General features: G+C 50.6%; 2 protein-coding genes across 2 annotated transcripts in view; both read right to left on the reverse strand.

Annotated features, from left to right (window-relative positions):
- LOC106694324 (ribonuclease 4-like) overlaps positions 1 to 729 on the reverse strand; it is a 17,243-nt gene extending 16,514 nt beyond the window's left edge. Inside the window, exon 1 of the mRNA XM_023752880.1 lies at positions 680 to 729. The gene's annotated coding sequence lies outside the window, so the exon portion shown is untranslated. The remainder of the gene's footprint in view (positions 1 to 679) is intronic.
- Positions 1 to 4,093, reverse strand: part of LOC106694322 (ribonuclease 4-like) — a 73,394-nt gene extending 69,301 nt beyond the window's left edge. The window contains exon 1 of the mRNA XM_023752878.1: positions 4,019 to 4,093. The gene's annotated coding sequence lies outside the window, so the exon portion shown is untranslated. The remainder of the gene's footprint in view (positions 1 to 4,018) is intronic.
- Positions 4,094 to 4,695: the final 602 nt, after the last annotated feature.

The raw sequence follows: 4,695 nt of genomic DNA on the forward strand, positions 1-4,695 counted from the left end.
TCCTACCCTCTCCCTCACCGCCTGCCTATTCTTTAATCTTCCAAGATAGTCCTAGGTTTTTGTATATGAAATACTTGGTGATCTGGACCCGTCCTTGATCCGTCAAAACCCGTTGAGGGGAGGCGCGGATGGGGGGACGAACCACGCCCCCACGTCCCAGAGGGGGACACCCTACCCCCCTCTGGGGGTCAGTTGAAGGCCTGAGCCCACGCCCTGGGCAGTTTGGGGTCAGCAGGTCAGCAGGGGGGCTGTGTGGGAGGAGCAGGCAAGGGGGGAGGGAAGGTGGGGGCGAGCAGGCCAGCGGGCGCGGGGCAGTTTGGGGTGATCAGGCTGGCGGGGGGGGCGGCATTTGCGGGCAAGCAGGCTGGCAGTGGGGGGGGGGCCGTTGGGGGCGAGCAGGCCAACAGGCAGAGTGGTTAGAGGCAATCAGGCAGGCAGGCAGGCAGGTGAGCGATTAGGAGCCAGCAGTCCCGGATTGTGAGAGGGATGTCCAACTGCTGGTTTAGGATTGGGCCTAAACCATCAGTCGGACATCACCTGAGGGGTCCCAGATAGGAGAGGGTGCAGGCTGGGCTAAGGGACATCGCCCCCCCCCCCCATGCATGAATTTTGTGCACCGGGCCACTAGTGTATATATAAACAAATACAGCAATAGGTTACTCAGGGGTAAAAATCTTTCAAAAATCTGGAAGAGTCCCTCCAACTGAAGATGGCTTCCAGCTCTTTGTTTCTGGACATGGGTTCCAGCTGTGTGAACTGGATCCCTCTGGTTCTGATTATATAGCGATGAAATGAACTGGGTGGGGAAACTAGTTCCAAAGATCCCTAATCCTGGCAGAGATATGAAAACTAAGGACACTGCTCATGCACAACAAGGAGAGTCATTCACCTTTTTCTTGGGCATGACTGGATCAAATATTTACCCACTGGAGTGGATTAAAGATTTGTTCCAGGAGGCAATGTTTAATATTGATAAGCATGGCCCTCTGTCCCAAAGCTGCCCTTTTTCTGATGTCCGTGGTTCTTACTCTTGCCTATGACAGGACCAAGGTTTTATTGTTCACATACATGATCTGGATCCAGAAAACGTTGCTTCTGATCTATGGGCCAACTCTGAGAACTGCCTTGGAAGAACCCCACAGAGTAAATGTGGTCTCCCAGCAGAATGCTGTTCCCCTGAATTATTTACCCAAATAATTTGGTTTCATGAAAAGATGCCATGCTAATAAGTAGGTTATTCATAGGTTTCACAGAACCAGGAAAGCACTTGTAGAGAAGGTTATGTGACAGCTGTTAGTACCCACTGCCCTTGACCTCAACCTCCCAGATACTAACCCTCAGAACTATCCTTGCCATATTTCCTGGGCTTCTCCTTATTTCATGCTTAGCTGTTCACAAGAGACTAACCAGGAGCCCCCAATATTCTGTTCCTTGTAGCACAGCTGCAAAACTGATTATCTCCACTGATAAGCATCACTCCTTTAATGATTAATTGACCTCATTGGCTCTCCATTTGATAGAATAGACTGAGAGAAGAATAATTGTCTTTTTCTTCTCTACAGTCTTAGTTTCTAAAACAGTGACTGACACCTAAGCCAAAAGTTCTTTTCATTATCCCTCCTGGTCTAAAAATGCATTCTCTGATATCACTTTGGAGACCCCAACCATGCAAACTCTCTTGGTTTCTCTCAGGTCTCACCAGCACAATTGGGTTTGGTAGTGGTTACCGTACAAGGCATTTAGAGTAGAAAGGTTTCCAAGAGTCCCAGGAAAGCTCTGCTTCTATTACTGATAATTCCTAAAAAACCACAGATATGCCTTCACTTTGGAGGTATGGTCCCTGTTCCAAAGCACTCTCTCCTAGGAGAGCTTAACTCTTTAAACAGCTGTCAGTGGGTTACACATGCTTGGGCATGTGCTCTAGAGCCTATCTTAGGAACAGTTTTGGTAACCAGAAGGGCTGGAGGATTTAGAGGAAGAAAAGTAGCTGAGGCCGTTTAATAAAAACTAAACTAAGAAAATTCTCTAGCAAGTGAATTGAGGAAAAAGGAGACAAAATATTTAAACAAAAGGTCAAGCAATCGTGTCAGCCAGCTAATAAATCATAAGACTCTATCTTCCCCAATCAAGGACATGTAGGAGCAAGTGGTTTACACCTCTACTCCCCAATCAGAGAGTGAGTACCTTAAATCACCTTAGTCAGGTAGATAAATAACAGAGACCCTGCAGTGCCATTAGGGCCAATTAAACCCAAGAACCAATGAAGTCACGGGAATAAATAACAAGACAAAACAAAACAAAAATTAGATCCAGACAAATCCAAGATAGTGATAAAGATATTCAGAGAATGATCCCAAAGCCCACTAAATGCTCATCCTATCTAATAAAAGAGAAACATGGTAATTAGCCGTACCTCCGCTATCCTTCCCATTGGCTAATCAGGATGATAGGCAAATTAACTGCCAGCCAAGATGGTGGCCAGCAGCCAGGCAGCTTCAAGCGAACATGAGGCTTGCTTGCTTCAGTGATGGAGGACTCCAACGTTCCCTGCCTGCCGCTGCTGGCCTCTGAGCTGCAACTCTAAGCAACTATGTTACAAATATAGAAGCTAAACAAAACCCCAGAAACCTGCTTTAGTTGGCCAGGCTTCAGCCAGCAGGATCGCAACATTGTTTCAAATACAGAAGGTAAACAAAGGCCAGATACCTGCTTTCAGCAGTGGAGGCCTAAGAGCTGGAGCCAAGCCTCAGAGCTAAAGCTGGCCCAGAATAAAAAAAAAAAGAAAAAAGGAGCGGTTGGGAGCTTCAGTCACCCGCCAGCCTGAAAACAGCCCTCAGCCACTCACCCAGACTGGCCAGGCACCCCAGTGGGGACCCCCACCCTGAAGGGGGTGTGACCAGCTGCAATAAGCCATCATCCCCTCATCCAGGCTGGCCAGGAACCCCAGTGGGGACCTCCACCCTGATCCAGGACACCCTTCAGGGCAAACCAGCCGGCCCCCACCCGTGCACCAGGCCTCTAACCTATATAGTAAAAGGGTAATATGCCTCCCGGCACCGGGATCAGCATGACAGGGGGCTGCGCCCAAGCCCCCTGATCGCCTTGCGGCTCTGTGTGTGACAGGGTGCGGCGCCCCAACCCCCTGATTGGCCCTGCTCTGTGTGTGACAGGGTGCGGCGCCCCCCACCCCCCATGGGCCCTGCTCTGTGTGTGACGGGGTAGAGCCATAACCTCCCCATCGGCTCTGCCCTGAGTGTGACAGTGGTGAAGCCCCAACCCCCTGATCGGCCCTGCTCTGTGAATGACAGGGGGGAGCTCCCCAACCCCCTGATGGGCCCTGCTCTGTGTGTGACAGGGTGGAGCTCCCCAACCCCTTGATCAACCCTGCTCTGTGCGTGACAGGGTACGGAGCCCCAATCCCCCTGATGGGCCCTGCTCTGTGAGTGACAGGAGGTGGCGCTGCAACCTCCCCATCGACCCTGCCTTGAGTGTGACAGGGGGCGGTGCCCCAACCCCCCCCAATCGGCCCTACCCTGAGCGTGACTGAGGGTGGCATCGCAACCTTCCGAACCGCCCTGCTCTGTGCATGACAGGGACGGTGCCCCAACTCCCCAATCAGCCCTGCTCTGAGCCAGACCAGGGGCTGCATGTAGGGATTGGGCCTGCCCTCTGCCACCCGGGAGCAGGCCTAAGCCAGCAGGTCATTATCTCCTGAGGGGTCCCAGACTGCAAGAGGGCACAGGCCGGGCTGAGGGACCACCCCCCTTCCCCCCGAGTGCACAAATTTTTGTGCACCGGTCCTCTAGTTTGATACATAAGCATGTTAAAGTACACACCTAAAAAGCTGATGAGTAATCGGATTGAGACCTTCACTAAAATTCCCGTCTACAGAAAACACATAAAATCCTCAAGACAAAGGATCAAGTACATGCTCTCCCCTGAGCACACCCTTTCCTCCCTTTCCTCATGTGTGTAATAATACTTTCTCCTAAGCTCTGAGGGCCCTCCTTTTGCCTACCTTCTCAGTGAGACAGAAGCAGTCGCCACTTGGCTCACTTCTGTCACTCAGACTTGTACTTCTCAGTGATCTAGCAGCCCAGCCCAGGCTCACTTCTGTTACTATGACTTCCTTTCCTGAGTCTAGGCAGCACATTCTAGGGACACTTCTATTACTGCCATCTTGCTTCTTCTATCCTAAGTCCTTCCTTTGTTTTACTGTCCCAACCTTTATTAAACATAGTTGCAAGATCAGTTGGGCTTGTGTCTTGAATTATTTCCTGCACGAAGTAAACCACTCACAAATCCCAAACCGTGCTTGGGCAGACCTGCCTTGGCCCAGTCCTATCCCTTTCTGGTGACATGGGCAGCATGGGGAACCCAAAAAAGATAAACTTCACCTTCTTTTCAGTTGTGTTGGGATACAGTCCTGCCTCAGCTTCACTCCCCCTTCCCTCTCACCCCTTGTCCTCTCCCTTCTTCCCTAAAACCCCAACCAAATCTAGAGCTAAAAGGAAAAAAGTTGAAGGTAGTGAGAAGAGGACCAAGCAAACTGCCATAAACGGCTTTCCCTCAGTACTTGGTGCCTCGGGGTTACTGAATTTTCTGGAGAGGAAGGGACAGGCATGACTCTGACCAGAACATTTGTTCTGCCAAACACCAAAGTTCAATGTCTTTTAGACACAAAGAGAGGAAGAG

This window comes from Myotis lucifugus, unplaced genomic scaffold, assembly GCF_000147115.1.
Source record: "Myotis lucifugus unplaced genomic scaffold, Myoluc2.0 scaffold_38, whole genome shotgun sequence".
Taxonomy (NCBI): domain Eukaryota; kingdom Metazoa; phylum Chordata; class Mammalia; order Chiroptera; family Vespertilionidae; genus Myotis; species Myotis lucifugus.